Raw genomic sequence first — 18,090 nt, forward strand, 5'->3', positions numbered from 1 at the left:
TAGGCTAGGACTCCAGACAGCTTTTAGGGGTGGCGAAGTGGTGGAGAGTGCCGTCCTCACATTCCTTAAATGGTATGGCTTCGGACACCAGTTAGTAGGTAAACTCACTTCTTGTTATTCTAATACAACATACCATGCTTTTTAAAACAGTGAGGAGACTAGCGTTGAAGAGTCATTATCATCTTCAATGGCGCGCCTGTTTAAATGGACCCTTGGTCCCAGGGAATGTCCTCAGGTTTCTTCGGTTTTGCATCCGCGTATTCCGATTGACGAATCCTGATATGGCATCAGCGCCTTTGAAGTATGTCACTTTTATGATTACGGTCAAGCTATAGGGGGCTTGAGCCCAATGTAAGTTGCTGTAAGACCAAGGTGTCTGTAAAAATTTTGATTGGAAAGGAAAAGTAATAGTGGTTAAGCTGCAAATTAAGGAAAAATGGTAATCCCGCTATTTGATAAGTTGTGTAGTGAAACCATTTTCCCAGTAAGATTGACGAGTAGGTCCCTTTGAAGTAACGTATATGGCACAAAGTTAGGGAGGAATGAAGGTTTCATTCCTCTTGAAGTCTTGAGAAAACTAAAATCTATTATTAGAAGCTAGCAATATTAGTATGGAGGCGTGTTTCTCGCAACTGCAGTTGTATGTAATTTACATATATATGTATTAAAATACCACACCAGGTTGCGATTTTCACATTGAATTCTGAAAAGCAAGCTTTCCTCAAGAGTCTAAATAGTTAAAACTAAGATTTTTGCGTAGCTTTGGGATTTTGCTTGTACATGAAATTGAAAAAGCATAATCAAGACTATTTTATTTTTCCGTACAATTAATAAGAGACTGCAGTGTTTATAAAAGCTGCCGATAAAACAGTTCGCTTTTGCATACGATAGTAGATTTTAGCTGGGACGCTTTTATAGGAGGTTCCGAGCTTTTCCAATCGGAAATCAGACTTTGCTATAATAAAGATAGTTGCCTTAGAACAAGATGCAAAATACTAGTACGCACTATACATGCAAGCCATGCAAATGTATAATTCTTGCACACATTATACATTTATAGATGGGAATTAATTTTTTCGGCACAGAGTAATTTATTGGCAATAAAAAAAGTAAAAAAATGATGAAGTTCTTTCATAACCATGGAAGTCTTATGACTGAAAAAGTCTAAAGTTCAAATGTAGGGAATTCCCGTCGAATTAGAAACTGTCAACATCGTAAAACAAGGCATGTGGCCAGTACTAATTGATATGAAAATATTAATTATGATAAAACAACAAAATATTATTAATTATTGGCCAACATGGAATACTTTCTTTTGCCTAGAAAAAATACATCTTATATGAAAATTAAATTAGGAATATTCCATAATGTGATTGTCATCAGGTGACAATTTTTTATCGGATCGCCCAAAGATTTAAAAGGTGAAATTCAGAAAAGTAATTTTATTCATTGGTTTTCAAGATAAAAGTCTACAAGATGAAAAAAGCACTCAATCAGGTTTAAAGAAAAAATAGTTTTTGCATACAAAGTCGACATAAAATTTCCATTTGATACGGTTATAAAGTATACACAAGTTGGGTTAATTTGTTTTTATTAAGTTGTTGTCTAGTTGGATCTCTAAGGTGAATTTATATATTTCAGACGGATAAAGATAACTAAGGTCCCAAAACAGGATTATGATATAAATTATTAATTCGGTAATAATCATAATTTAATCATAAAAAATTCGAAAATCACAACATGTCGATTTATAAGGGCGAGGAGAAGACCTTGGGCGGTCGAAGAATAGTATAGGTCCCAGGGCGAAACGTCGATTGGCATCCACGATGGAGCATAAAACCTGGGAAACGCCTGCTGAACCAACATCAACAGCTCTACTATCTCCACCTTCACATGGTGACCGCTGGGAGCTCTTTCTTAATGAAAAGCTGCAGACAGACAAGGATGAAGGCGAGTTTCCCACGTCTAAAAATGGCACAAAATGTACCAACTGGTCCAACTGGTTGAGTAGGATTGACAACCCTACACGGAAAATAAGCTATTCCGAAGCCACGGAAGGAGCCTCGGACTGGCTCGACAACACAAAGACGAATCCGGCAACGACAATGGGATAACGAATTGCGCATTTTCTTATGGAACGTGCGCTCTCTGTACAGAGATGGAACTGCCAAACAGCTAGTCGTTACCCTGTCCCAATATAAGGCCGATGTTAGAGCGTCGCCGGAGGTGCGTTCGACAGGGACCGATTTCCTGAAGAAGAGCCACTACACCATATATTATAATGGCCATCCAGTGAACCATATGCTTGGAGTAGGTTTCCTAGTCAGCCAAAAAAGAAACCTGCTGTTATTGGCTTTGAAAACATAAGGGAACGGCTACGCACTCTGCGTTTGCGAGGCAAATTTAGAAATATAAGTATCACTAACGTTCACGCCCCTACAGAGGAGATTGCAGAATTGGAGAAGAATACCTTCCACGAGGCGGTTAAACGAACCTCGAAGTCTGTCCGAAGTATGATATCAAATTCATACTTGGTGATTTCAACAGCCAAGTAGGGACGGAGCCCGTATTCAGGCGATACGTTGAGACCCATAGCTTAAATGAAAATACAAATGATAACGGACTGCGGATTAATCAATTAGCAGTGTCACACGAAATGGTTGTTGGAAGTACCCGGTTTGCGCGGAAAGTGGTCCACAAATGTACGTGTGCCCCAACTCCGCCATGCTATTAACATAGTATGCTGGTCCCAAGCCCAGGTAAAGGAGGAGGGTTTGAGGCAACGTACTCTGTACTATCCTCAGTAAAACAAAAATAAAATGCTGAGATCAGGGAAAGGGATAAATAGAGTATAGTTGGAGTTATTCTACTATACTAAATCCTACCTGATCTCTCTTGGTGACAGGCCCCGCGACAGGTCGACCAAGAAAATGCATAGAATGTCGTTACAAACATGATGATCGGATTAAGTCACAGGCCTCGGAGAAATGCTAGGGCGTCCACCTCAGTCGACGCGGCAGGACGGGCCCCGGTCCTGTCGAGAAATGGGCAAGGGTTCTTGACGCATGGACGGCGTCAGGACGTAAGCAAGTTAGTCCGCACACAACGAACAAAACAAATACGTGTCTGCACGCTAAATGTTGGTACCCTAACTGGAAAGACCGAGGAACTCGCAAGAGCCCTTCGGAAAAGGTGCATTGACATCTGCGCTCTGCAAGAAACCCGATGGTCTGGTTCCAAAAGCTGCGACATTGAACGCGAACGCGGTAAAAATGGCTACAAACTTCTCTATTTTGGTAACCCACACACTCAATATGGTGTTGGCATTGCCATCTCAGAGGGTTTCCGTGATGCCATTAAAGAAGTCGAACGATTTGATGATCGGCTGATGAAGCTCACCATTATATCAGCTGATCGCACTATTCACTTCTTCACCGCGTATGCACCACAGACAGGCCGACCTGATGCCGAGAAAGATGCCTTCTGGCAACTTCTCGATGAAAAGACTTGTCACGTGCCTGCTGACGATTACATAATCATTGCCGGCGACCTTAATGGTCATGTGGGTGAAAAGGCAGACGGTAACAGGTGCCATGGGGGAAAGGGGTTCGGAGCGCGCAACGAAGGTGGCGAGCGTATAATCGATTTTGCGGACACCCATGACCTTGTACTTATGAATACATGGTTCATCAAACGATTGTCTCATCTTCCCACATTTTATAGTGGGAACAATAAAACGCAAATCGACTATATTCTCATAAGACGTCAACATTTTACCACTGTCACTGATTGCAAAGTCGTTCCCTATGAGACCATCGCACCTCAACATCGGCCGTTGATTGCTGTCCTGCGAATTAAGCCACCGATAAAACGGCGTGAGGAACGCACTGGCCCGCCGCGCATTAAATGGTGGCGATTTGGTGAGAAGAACGAAGAAACGGTCTCACTCATACGATTGCCAACCATTACGAATGTGGAAGAATCATGGAACCAAATGAAAGACACGATCCACAAAGCGGCCTCTGCAACCCTCGGGGTCACCAAGCCGGGTAAGCGGTACATCAACCGAGATACTTGGCTTTGGAATGATGATGTTGAAATGAAGGTCCGTGAAAAGAAACGCCTCTACCACAAATTTCTCGACGATAAAACGCCTGCTAATTGGCAAATTTATAAGAATGCCAACCGGGAAGCAAAGAAAGCGGTCGCTGTCACCCGAGCGAACCATTTCAAAAATCTTTACGATAAACTGGACACTCGGGATGGCGAGAGAGATTTGTACCGACTAGCTAAAAGCCGTGATGAACGCACACAGGATATCGAACACTTCTGTTGTGTTAATGACAAGAACGGTACTTTGCTTACTGATCGTCGAGCCGCGACGGATAGATGGCGAGAATACTTCGAGCAGATTTCAACTGAAGAATTTGCTCATCCTCCACTTCCACAATCATTGCCGACATTTGGAGCAGTTCCACCAGTCAGCACAACTGAAGTCGAGGAGGCAATAAAACAAATGAAATCGGGGAAAGCAACAGGACCTGACGACATCGCATCTGAGCTCTGGAAAGCGAAGAGCTGGGACCCAACACCGTGGCTCAGTGAATTCTTTAACCGGGTTATTCAGGAAGGAAGAACACCATCTGACTGGCAAGAAAGTACCACTGTTCCAATATGGAAAAAGAAAGGTAGCCCAGCAGAATGTTCAAATTACCGTCCGATCCGGTTACTTTCCCATACCATGAAGATTTTTGAACGCATTCTTGACAACCGTATTCGCGAAATCGTTGAAATAACCGTGAATCAAGCCGGATTTGTCAAGAACTGCGGAACTACTGACGCAATACACGCTGCACGGTTACTCATGGAGAAACACCGTGAGAAGCATCGCCCTCTTTACATTGCCTTTCTGGATCTAGAGAAAGCGTTTGACCGTGTACCACACGAACTCATCTGGTATGCTTTACGACAACACTTCGTGCCAGAAGAACTCGTGCGCTGGGTTCAATTGCTCTACCACGATCCGAAAAGTAAAGTTCGAAGTATGGCGGGTGTATCAAAACCGCTTCGTGTCTCTGTTGGAGTTCATCAAGGAAGTGCCCTCTCACCACTCCTCTTTGTCCTTGTTATGGACACCGTCACACGGGATATCCAACGTCCAGCGCCCTACACACTGCTTTATGCAGATGATGTTTTCCTAGCATCTGATAGCAAAAATGATCTCGAGCAACTTGTTCAAAAATGGAATGATCGCCTCATGCGACACGGTCTCAGATTGAATTTAAACAAAACTGAATTTTTGACGACCGATCCCCATGAAACAGGCACAATCACTGTCAGCGGCAGTGATCTGCCCAGATCTGAGCGATTTAAATACCTCGGGTCAACGCTATCAGCCAATGGAGAGCTGCGTTATGAAATTGCTTCACGCATTAACGCAACCTGGATGAAGTGGCGTTCCACAACTGGTGTCCTTTGTGATCGACGTACCAACGAACGTCTCAAATCTAAAATTTACCGCAATGTTGTCCGTCCAGTAGCTCTCTATGGTTCTGAGTGTTGGCCGACCATAAAAGACAATGAACGGCGTCTCGCGGTAATGGAGACGAAGATGCTACGTTGGACTAGTGGCGTCACACGTTTAGATCACATCCGAAATGAGGATATCCGCGATCGTTATGGGGTTGCACCGATCGTGGAAAAGTTGCGAGAGAGGCGTCTTCGATGGTATGGTCACGCAATTCGTGCAAACGAGAATTCACTTGCAAAGATTGGTCTGAACATCGAAGTCGATGGTAAACGACCAAAAGGCAGACCTAAGCAACGGTGGCTTGATACGCTGGATGGGGATTTGAAAGCCTCGAGATTGCACCCAGATCAGGCATTCGATAGAGCCAAATGGCGAAGTCGATCACGACGAGCCGACCCCGCTTGTGAACGGGACAAAGGCTGAAGAAAAAGAAGAAGAAATGTACGTGTGCCCCTCCAGACGTGTTGACCGAACGCCGCCACCTCTCAGCCTTGATGAATGTCAGAACGTATAGGGGGGCCAATATAGACTCGGATCACTATCTCGTTGGCATGGTGCTCCGGGCTCGAGGAACAACACCACCCAGAATCCCCTCTGACAATCAGGTGAGAGTTAACACTGAAGCCATCTACAACACGGCCCTCCGCAACACCTATAAGAGCGAAATGGATACCGCAATAACCGAAGTTAACAGATATCGTGGAGATGAAGCATCAAACAAATAATCTTCACAATCACCTGAAAAACATTATCATAAATACGACCACAAACTAAGTTAGCAACGGAACGGAAGAATGCCGCATACCGAGTAATGTTGCATCCTTAACGCGGGCACGCGCAGAGACTTATCACGAACTCCGTCAAGCGAAGAAACGACTTCACAGACGGACAAAGGAAGTCCGGGAGAACCAACAGGTCTGTGAACTCAAAAAGGACAGGGTGCAACCGCACCAGGCACGGAACTTTTACCAAGAAGTCAGCACGATGAAGGCGTATACACGTCGATGCTTATCCTGCCGAGACAAAGAGGGAAATGTGATTTTCGACAGAATGGGCATATTGGAGCGATGGGGTGAGTATTTTGATGAACTGCTGAACAAACAAAATATCGGCGAGTTGAAGGTCCTGCCAACTGAATACGATGGGCAAATTCAGCCACCACCAACTATAGAAGAAACAGTCCGTGCAATCCTCCGGTTTAAAAACCATGAGATGCCAGGAGCCGATGGAATTACAGCTGAACTAGTGTGGAGGTGACCAATTACACCAAGTGGTTCATTAACTAATGCTCAAGGTATGGGACAGCGAATCAATGCCTAACGACGGGTAACGGGGCATTATCTGTCTCATACATAAAAAGGGAGATATCAGGCAGAGCAGCAATTATAGAGGTATTACGTTGCTAAGTATCATCCATAAGATATTCTTCGTTATCTTGCTAGGTCGGATAGCTCCATATGCCCAGAACAGCATTGGCCCATACCAAAAAGGCTTCACTCCAGGCAAATCAGCAACAGATCAAATTTTGTCTCTGCGGCAAGCGATGAAGATGGACATTAGTTTCACCATCTTTTCATCGACTTTAAAGCCGTCTATGAGAGCATAGCCAGGGTAAAAATATACACGGCCATGAGAGAATTCGATATCCCGACGAAATTAATAAGACTGACTAGACTGACCCTGACCAATGGACGTGGCCAGATAAAAGCAGCAGGACTATTCACCATCAGCAACACTCCACGACAAAGGAAGACCCTACCTTGCGTATTCTTTAACCTGGCCCTGGAAATGTGATCCGTGATGCTAAAGTAAATGCTAGAGGAACCATTCTCTTTAAGACCACCAAACTACTGGAGTATGGTGACAATATCGATATTATAGGAAGAATGACCCGAGACGTACAAACTGCCTTCATCCAGATCGAGCAGGCGGCGTGAGATCTTGGGCTGCACATTAATGAAGGCAAGACAAAATATATGATGGCAACGTCATCAAATTGGTGGACATTGACGCAAAACGGGAGTGTCTGGAGTTCCTAATTAAGGTAGGCCTAGACCGGATACCAGTTGCTGGGCCGTTGATGATGATGGTGATGAGGACATGTGCTTTTTTTTGGAATCTTTACAACTATCTCCTTCTGCCACTCTCTGAAAAAGGTTTCAGGTTTTTAGAATTTATCAGTCATGGTTTTTAAAGTTTTGTGTGAAACAAAACCCTATTAAAATCGATTCAATGTCTGTCTGCCCGTCTGTCTGTCTGCCACACCCGATTTACTCGGAAATGACTGAAATAATTCACAGGAAATTTGGTGAGAACATGTGGTGTGCGTGTCCCTTTACATGCAGTGATTGGCGCCATTTTGTGTTGAGTTTAAGGGGGGGGGCTCTCCATACATGTCAAAGGGCGGAGTATAAATTTTTTTTTTTCAGAGAATATGATCATGTGGGATATCAAATGAAAGGGTCCGATTAGTACTTTTCGGAACTAATTATTTCTGATACAGGGTGAAACGTAGGGGAGTGAGGTTTCGAAATGTGTAGCAGGTCTCCAAATACATTACATTCCGATAAATGCTCAAATAAACCTCAAATACCTTTTTGTCACCTGGGTTGCGATGGTATCGGGGAGGTTGCAGGTTGCTGAGGATTTTTTTTTTCAATACAAAATAATAAAATGTGGAAAATTGCATCATTTTTATTGAAATCAGAAAACATTCTCTTATGCATAAAAAATATTAATTATGTTCACAATTCCAATTTATTGCTTTAATTATTTCCACTAATTATACAGTCAGAACCTAGAAAACTCGATTTGGACCTGTTATATGATGATACCGCCCAGGTGGTCTGCGAATTAGGATAATATCACGTGAAAGCAATGATCTAGTCACCATTCTGGCCCTGTCGTGTTTATTTTGGTTCCAATAAAATTAATTTTGTTTATTTTTAAGTATTTTGGAATACATAAGTAGGCAGTAACCTAGAATCTAACAGAACGTATCTGGTTTTCAAGAAAACCTTCGAAGTAGCTTACTTAGCAACTATGCTTCGTTCATTCTAGTTTTACTGCTTTTTCTATGAACAAGGCATAAGTTGTTGATGATGAGAAGATACAACATTTCTTGTTGTGGAAGTTGCATATTAAGTTGTACCGTATTTTCTGCATAATATTAATCTTATACGAATGATATATTTGACAAGTGAGTGGCCAAGCTTTTATGTCGGAGAATCGCTGGTAAACACTGGCTGTTTAGTGTCAATCACGTTTCAATTCTTTCTCTCTCCCTTTGTCCATAGTTACAAGGATGAGAGTGTATCTTTGGGTGTTAAACGTCAAAGGGCAGAGGTGATAAGACCACATCCCACCTTTCTGAACTAACCGGCATAATGATATTAGCCCTTCCCTTTCTTAATTGAAGTTTTCCTAACCTTTCATATTATTTACAATCCAGCACTACTGCGGCAGAATTTTCCGGTTAGATGTCATCGCTCTATTTCGGTAGGTAGAACCCGGAGTGTGTATTCTCGAAAGTATAGCTAGCGGAAATAATCGTTGAATCCGTTGTAATGGGGTAAAGCAGTGCACTGCAGAATAGGCTGACGCGGAATATAGCTCCCTGGGGCCAATCTATCTCGCTTTAAGAATGAGCTGTTTTTCCTCTAGGGTGATGTGTATGTCATGCGAACCGTGCCCATTGAATAGTTTGTATATGGTTGCCTCAGTGAGTAATTTTGACCTTACAGTGCCATGGGGGCCTATGGCACGGCGGACGTCCAAACCCCCACACTCATGGGAATCAAATGGGTAATGTTACAAAAATAAATAAAATAAAGAAAACTACAACCAAACAAGCAGGACCCCGTGCCGCACACAAATTGGTTAACCCAAGAAGGGAGAAGTAAGGACGTCAAGCAGTAGATCCATGGTCAATATTAGTATACTGCGAGGGCAACAACCAACAAAAACCACTGCTCAAAAAGCAGGGAGAAGCAAAAGCACGTCTGAGATCAATATATCAGACGTCAGGAAAGGAACAGGTTTCAGTGGCATAGGTGCTAAATGGTACCTGCGTTATCTGAACGAAAGCCTGAAACCCCCTTAAGAAGGCTCAGGACTGACCTAAGCCATCGGAGTCAAGAAAGCGGGGAGCAGCGGAGGCTAGTCTGCATGAAGGCAATGCTCCCAAAAAATCCAAACCTGAACCCAAGAGGGGAGAAAATCCGGGCAGATCTGGGGTGATGGCAGGAATCAAGAAGCCCGCCATTAGCTATGCTAGTGCGGTCAAGAGCATTCGACTAGCCACACTGCCACAAATGTTTCCCGAGCAAATACTCACTCGTGAGGAGCAGAAAACTATCGAAGATCATGTCGTCAGGCAAACATGCAAAGGGTGGACAGTGCAACTTGTGTTCACCGGGATATAACCAGGTCATATACTGCAGACACTAGACTGACTTAGGAGCCCAGTTCCTAAGTTTCCACAGGGAAAAGCCGAAGAAAGGCACTTCGGAGGAGACACCGGCTGAAAAGCATACCAAGGTCCCCGGAGAACTCCTGAAAACCATAGAGGCGGAAAGGACTGGATCAATCATGGAAATCGACCTGCTGCCCAGTGAAGAGCAGAAGCAGGACGACCTAGACCTAGGACTCCAAGGGCTCAGGGTGGAGAGCGACGCGGAGGAAAGCGCCATGTCGGAGGAGGAGGATGATACTCCGACAGTGGAGAAGAGCTCCAAACAATAACGGAGCCAACGGTCAGCATTAAGTTAGCCCAGATAAATCTTAACAATGCAAAAGCTGCATCTACGGTAATTGCAAGGGCAAGTTCCAAGGAGTACAGCGGTTTTAGACTCCTCTTGTGAAAAACGAAGGGCTTCCATTATTCTTAAACGTAATTTAAAATATATATGTCTTTCAGAGTTTCTGACCGGAGGCCTTGTGGCTATCCAAGTCTCACTGGAAGCCGGGGGAGCACTTGAGAGGCAATCGTGGCATCGGAAGAAGACATCCAGGTTCCACCGGAGCTAGTCGCTAAACTGGTTAAGTACTGTAAGAGGAGGGCGTTACCACTTCTCCTCGGCTGCGATGTCAACGCTCACCATGAGGCACCAGCGACACCAATCAAAGAGGTGAGTACTTTCTTGAATTTATTTTTAGCAATAAGGTAGAAATATATAAAATAGAGAACACTTCAATATTTGTGACCAACACAAGATATAAGGTATAAGGACATAACTCCAGGAAAATTTCTAATGAACGGGCTGGGCAGGAATTGGAGGGTATCGGATGAGCCCTCTATGTCTGATCGCAGAATAATCAGATTGGACATTGAGGACAATTACGAAATCAAAAGAATAATAAGGAATCCCAGAAGACCGGATTGAGATTCCTATGCAACGCACTAGAGTAACAACAAGCTCACCTTCAAAGGGGCGGTGACTGGCCAGAATAAGAACAGAAGCACGAAAACTCTTCAACCGAGCAAAACAAACCGGGGACTGGCAGAGGTACAAAAATGCACTGACTGCGTATAGCAACGCGATCAAGGAAGCAAAACGGAACAGCTTCAGGGTATTCTGTGAAGGGACCGAAAAAATCACAGAAGCAACCAGGCTTTGCAAAGCTGTATATAAGGACGGGGCAATATTTTATTCCGAAAGCGGATCCTTCTCACTTTAACTCTTTCAGACAAATCTGCTTAACATCGTTCGTACTCAAAACGATCGAGAAGGTCATTGACAACTATATTAGAACTAATATTCTAAAGTGTAATCCCCTGCTTACCGGTCAGGACGGTCAACTGAAACTGCTCTGCATCAGCTGACGGATGTACTACGAGATGCCAAAGAAATAAAACTGTGTGGGTTTTTGAATATCGAAGGATTATTTGACAATATATCGCAGACCGAGATACAAGATGGATTTCTGATGGGCAAAATGCTAGAGATTAGGCAAATAGAAGTACCGACAGGTACAAATTCTATTGTCATGAATACTACTCAAGGTTGTCCACAGAGCGGGATACTATCGCTGCTTATGTGGAGTATGGTAGTGGATGAACTCCTGGACGTGCTAAAGAATACTGGAATAGAGGTCCAGAGTTACGCAGAAGATATTGTTTTAATCTGTAGGGTCAAATATGAGGGCACCTTATATGATAGAATCCAAACTGGACTAAGGGTTACTAGTGTCTGGTGCAGGAAGGTGAGACTGCCGATGAATCCAGCCAAAACAACCATAGTACCATTCACTAGAAGACGTAAGCTGGATCACCTGAGAGCCAGAAGGTTGCATGACATGGAAGTGGAAAAATTACTCTGAAAGACGCATGTTGGAAAGACGCATGTCGGAAAGCTACGAGGGCTCTGATGACTTGTACGCCCATAGCAGGAAAAATATGGGGTTGCAGCCCGAAGATACTGCTTTGTATATACAATGCAATAGTAAGGCCAATGATTACCTATGAGGCGGAAATCTGAGCAGAAAGAGCTGAACTCAGGACATAAACCAGGGAGTTACACAACCTCCAAAGACTGGTTTGCATGTTTATCAGTGGGATAATAAGGACATGCCCAACGGCATCTCTAGAGATCCCCTCTCTATCTGTACATACAGGCAAGACGGGATGAGCGGGTGTATCAGTGAGATGGGGAGCTGCTAAATCAAAGGAAGATTAATATCCTTTCTAGGTGGTACCTCGAATTATTGATACCAAGGGATAACGTGACAACGAAGTTTTACTTCGATAAGAAGTTTGAAATACTTTGGGGTACCAAGGCAAACTGGAAAAGCGTGGCTGCGACATACGACTTAAACCAACAACTGATTGCTTAGTACACTGACGGATTCCTCACAGTAGAGGGAGCGAGTGCCGGGGTCATTGATCTAAGGAAAGTATACTTGGATCCAATAAGTAAGCACACTAGAATATTCCAGGCAGTAATATACGCAATAGACTGATGTGCCTCTTTTAATCTCCAAAGGAACTGCAGGGACAGAACATTGCTATTCTGACTGACAGCCAAGCAGTGATCAAGGCACTTAGGTCCAACCAGGTGAACTCTAAACTGATATTTGAATGCCTTGAGAGACTGAATATGTTCGGCTCGTTCAACAAGGAAGGCAATGGGGCAGTTGACGAACTACCCAAGAAGGGAGCAGAGACGCCTTTACACAAGCCAAAACCCTTCTGTGGAATGGGAAACTGGTTCATTGCTATGACATTCAAAAATGGAGAGGAACGGTTGAGGGAACTATATTGGGCGGGCTTCCCAGGAATGGAGCAGTCCAGGGTGCTTCACCCCGGGCCTCCCCCTTATGGGCTGTCCTCCGCTGCCTCTCGCTTTATTTGCTCCGTTGCTGAAGACTTAGTTTTGCCCTGAGCCTACTTAGGGGCCTCCTCTGGCTTCAGGCCTTCCTTCAGATAGCTCAGATAAAATTTAGCACCCGTGCCACTGAGGCCTGGCTCCAGTGCAGTGTGTGGCCACCATCACCCACTAACGGTCTTGGCAGACAAGAGGCTTGGCCTCTGGAGAGCCACATATCAACCTCAAGGAGAGAGAGGTTGGCTACTAGAAGGCTATATTCCGCATCAGTTTACCTTGCAGTACACTGCTTCACCCCCAATAGACCGATACAACCACCTTAAGTCCCTAATGTACGTCTAAACCTTGAATACATAAGCCTGACACTTTCAGGTGGAAAGATCCTGATGGACCAAATCACCTCTCCCCGTTTGCTTCCATATCAATCGATTGTGGCAAATGATTCTAAGTGACCGGAAAGTCATCCCCTCGTTGCTCCCGTTTATCGACATCACGCTGATTGGGCACAAAGTCACTACCACTTGATTGTGAAATGCTGGGTTAAACTACGCATAGCGTTAACATTACACTCTTTATGATTTTAAACATCCTCCCCGGACCAAGTAGGATAGAATATCTTCTCGTAAACTATCGTTCCAGCGGATTTTTTTTTTGAAGTGTTTGTCCTCGTCCCGAAAATTATGAATATGCCGTGAGCCGTCCACCCTAACGGTTCTCCTATAGGTGAGCAGGATTGACCACATGATTGTGTTTATTTACCCTTAATAGTGAATGCGGAGGAAGCTGGAGTCCTGAAATTTTATTTCACAAGTAATTTTTCGTACTTTTTGATATGTCCCTGGTTTCAATTATTTTATATGATTCGATTTAATATCAATAATTAAATACAGTGTACAGAGCTTACCGATGGGCTAGTCCAGGAACGGAAAATACGTATCGGGCACTGATTTCAAGGTTCTAAACGAAGTAAGATGGTGGAACTCTGTGGCATACTCCACTTTTTTTTGTGGAGTAAAAGTAAATCCGGGCCGAACTGGTGTTGACAGCGACCGCAAAATGTATTTTCATGACCTGGGAGTTTACTTGCGACGGGACGTTAACTTCGAAATTACCATCCAGATTAAGGAACATCACAATAGTGCAGTGTTAGGAACTAATGGAAACTTTCCGCTGCTGATGGGAAAAGGACTTACCATTCACAGTTTAGAAGAAGCTTTCTAACGATGGGTGATCTAAATGCCAAACTGCTTCACAGGCCATTTTCCGTCATGTCGTCATGATCTTTGGTAATATGGGCAACAACGATGAAAGGCTTGTAGATATCTGCAACTTTCATCGCCCTGTCATCAGCGGCGCAACATCCGAGCACAGGAGCTGCTTTCTGAATGTATGGAACAAAAGAGTTGCCTCGAAAGGAATCAATACCTTCCTTCATACTCACTGGCTACTCTCAATAAGCTCATAACGTACTCAAGCGGAGTAAAGCCGTCTGCTTTCATAGTCGCCTGCCGTACGCTTCCGTCAAGCCTCTCCTACAGGCACAAATATCGGCAGCCATACAACTATTGCCTGAAGAAGTACAAGTGTTCCATCTAGACTACCGAGAGGCTATTGTTGGAACATAGAAAGCACTAGCGAATCTACGTGGCTCAGTAAGATTCTGCCCAAGGAACATGGGAACCCATCTTTTCTTAAAAAGTCGAAAGGTTCCTGAAGGGAATTTTGTTGGTCCGTATGCACTTCCCCGCCAGCGAGGAGGACTGTGAGTCACAGCGTTGCTTGGAAAATATGCGGCCACACCAGCGATGAGAGACTATCAAATCGGTAATTAAATCGACAGGACTATAAACGGCTTCTCTGCATATCAATCTCCGGGCTTAGATGACATAATGTCGATCATGCTACAGAAGTAGCGAGAAAGACTCTCGACCTCTTTCTTGTTGAAGACTTTAGAGCGAATCCTACTTTAGGAAGGTTATGGAGGGAATGCCTTTTTCCAAGTCCCAGCATGCTTAACTCAAAGGCAAATCTAAGGAAACCACTGTCCACAAGGCAATTCGCTTCTTGGGTATAAAGGAAGCATTGAACTACGTTAGTACCAAAGCCATCAAGGAAGCCTTAACCAGTATTAGATTGGGGGAGTATTTTATCCATTGGATTATATCTATGCTAAGAACCAGAATAATGCAACCGAATTACTGAAGTAGCCACTTGACTAGAGCTGTGAACAACGGCACGCTCCAAACCAGGCGCCATTTTTCCATTTCTTTGGTCAATAGTGATGGACGAAATTTTAGGGATATTGGACAGAAGCGGGGTAAAGGTGCGATGCTTTCCTCCGGTATAAGCGAAATCATATAAGGAGCGTTGGGCGAGGTGTGCCTGTGGGCCGGAAATGCGGACTCAGCATAAGTCCAACCAAAACGAAGTTGACGCTATTCACCACCATGACAAGGGTACCCGAATTCTACCATCCGCGGCTAAATGAAAAAAGATTGGTATAGTATCTGGGTGTAATTCTTGATCCGAATCAAAATTGGAGATTGAATATAGAACTACAGGTTAAGAATGCCTACCAGTGGACCTTGGCAAAGAAATGGGGTCTCCGTGGTGGGTCCCATCTCAATGTACGGCTCTATTGTATAGTGGCAGGGTTTGAGAAGAAAATACAATAGAACGAAGCCCAATTAGATTCAAAGAACCGCCTGTGTAGGTGCCACTGGAGCTCTGCATTCTTGCTCGGCAGATGCTTTCACTCTTCTAGACCTCTACATTAAATACGTTGTAGCATGCAGTGCTGTCAGATGACGTGGGTCCGGATACTGGACAGGGAAGCCCTATAGACATAGTAACATTCTAGACGAAGAACCTCGGGAAATCTGGGCATTCCCTGCGGACTAATCCTGACGCAAGTTCAACTTCACGAGAAACTTTACTGTTAGCTTTCCAACCAGGACAGGGTGGAAGACCGGCGGGGTACTGAAAGGCTATGATATAGTATTCTTCACCGATGGATCAAAGATGGTTTCGGCATTGTATTCCAAGCGGGAGTAATACCGGTACTGGATGTCTGTCAGTGGCTGGGGAATAATCTGAGGCCCAAGCATAACATAGCTATTCTGACCGACGCCAAGCAGCCATTGATACCTAGCACTCAGCGGCGACATCCTCCTGGCTTGTGGGGCAATGCAGAAACACGTCGAACAGTCTGGGTGGCATGGTCAAGGTCAACCTCCTCTGGGTTCTCGGTCATAGGCACATGGAGGTGAATGAGCAGGCTGACGGACTGGCCAGGCGGGGCTCTGCTGATGGCAGTTCTTTGGTGGGTACAGTTTGTATCCTTCTGGCGATTTTCAAGGGTGGAATCGGACCTCAGATGACCAAAGTTCACAACCTGTGCCAGGTTGAGGAGGATTTGGTCTGTTTATAAAAAAACTCGATGGCGAGAACTTTTGTGTCAGATGGGTGCAAATACGAGTACATACCAGATTACGGTGGGATGCACAAGGTACTGGACTAAACGGACCATGCTGCCAGACTCGGCATACCCTACAATTCGGATTGCCGAAGCTGCGGAGAAGAGGTGAAACCATCGGATACTTTTTTCGCGATTGTTTAGCTCTAGGTGGAGCCAGGCTACGGACACCACGGTAAACAATTATTTGAGGACCTCAGGAAGATCTCTGGCTGCAGGCTGGGAGAGCTGCTTTCCTTCGTGAATCACTCGGGCTGGTTTTGAAGATCTGAGCTGGGTGGACTCTGTCTCCTTGCTATCATAACAGCTTCACACTAATTGGGTTCCTCGGAGTGGCCACTGATACCTACCCATCCCGTATAATTGAAAGTGAGTTTATTAATGATTTCATGGCTGTAGTACTTAATAAGTTGTGTTCTACTGTTCGGAGTTTGTTATTGAGAAGAGTAGTTTGGGATAGGAACTAAATATCAAGTAAATCCGCAAGAGAAGTTGAAATCGAACCCAGATGGATGCGGGATCAATGGTACAAAAGCAGCCGTGCAAACGGAGATAAGAAGGGCAGAAACGACAATGACTTCTGACTACGTATGGTGAAGCGATGATACTTCCCCTTTCTAGTTTCAACCGGACTAGATTACTCATGGGACCACGCGATTGAGAGATGTTTTTTTTTGTGATGAGTTGCTGGTGTATGTTCATACCACCCAGAAGACGTAAATAATCCGGACATTGATTAAATTCCAGAACGCTGATAGAGAGCGTACTTTCTCGCTTACTTCTGACAGTTTTCTGTTAACAATTAATTTAATATTATTTATCATTTTGTTGTCTTGCTTGCGCTTGATCAGTCGAAAAACCCCGGAAAAGATAATCTATTTCTGGAATAAAAAGTAATCTTGATGTTTCAAAATGCGTATAAGGAATTCGTGCTGATCTTATCCCTATCTCAATATTAAATCATGACGACATTTCTATCAACTTTCTATAAATTGTTTATCAAAAATCATTTCACATGTTCTGCTAACAAGTTTCGCAGCTAGTGGGTATGTAGCCTGAGGCAGTCATTTAAACGCACCCAAGATATCACTTCAATATACGCAACCCTGACCGAGCAAATCATTATCATTAAACAACAATATCTTTACTTGAAATCAATAGTGTTAATTTGGAAAGGTTTCAGTATCTTTGATAAGTTATTTTATTGTGATTGAAATCACATGTGGATCACTTGTGATACACTAGAAATTATGAGCTCTAGCTTGAAATGGATTTTGTACTGATCGTGTGATTTCTTTTGACGGAATCAAGAAAACTTAACTGGCACTGTGTTTTCCGGCTGTAGATTTGGACTAAAGTGGGCGTATTTTTACAGAACTAATCGTGCCTTACGAGCCTGGAGAGATCAGTCTTATGAAAATTAGTCCCTATGTGACGGGAAGTGACTTCTAGAATTTAGACAGATGTAAAGATCTAAGATAAAGATATTTCCAGAAACTATTCAAATTATAAATCTACCGCATTTTAGAAATGGTGAACTATTTGGATCACTGCATAAACCAGTTGGCCCCAAAAGGTTTGCGCTTTCAGTATATAGAAGACGAACTACGTCGGAAATCTCGAAGGCTATGCGAAAAATTCTACTGATATTCACATCAAGGGCGTGATCTTTCAATAAAAATTCAATTAAGACTTTTTTTGGTGAGCGTTGAATTTGTCCAGTCTTAGAGCAGAGATACCTAACTAGCGAATCGTTGAGA

The 18,090-nt window shown here is 43.8% G+C and overlaps 2 protein-coding genes across 2 annotated transcripts in view; one reads left to right on the plus strand and one right to left on the minus strand.

Moving 5' to 3' along the window:
* The window catches only part of LOC119647084 (protein stand still), a 94,512-nt gene that overhangs the window by 69,493 nt on the left and 6,929 nt on the right, over positions 1-18,090 (minus strand). The window lies entirely within an intron of this gene.
* LOC119647993 (facilitated trehalose transporter Tret1) overlaps positions 1-18,090 on the plus strand; it is a 108,105-nt gene that overhangs the window by 15,760 nt on the left and 74,255 nt on the right. The gene's annotated exons all lie outside the window — the stretch shown is intronic.

Source organism: Hermetia illucens, chromosome 1 (genome assembly GCF_905115235.1).
Source record: "Hermetia illucens chromosome 1, iHerIll2.2.curated.20191125, whole genome shotgun sequence".
NCBI lineage: Eukaryota > Metazoa > Arthropoda > Insecta > Diptera > Stratiomyidae > Hermetia > Hermetia illucens.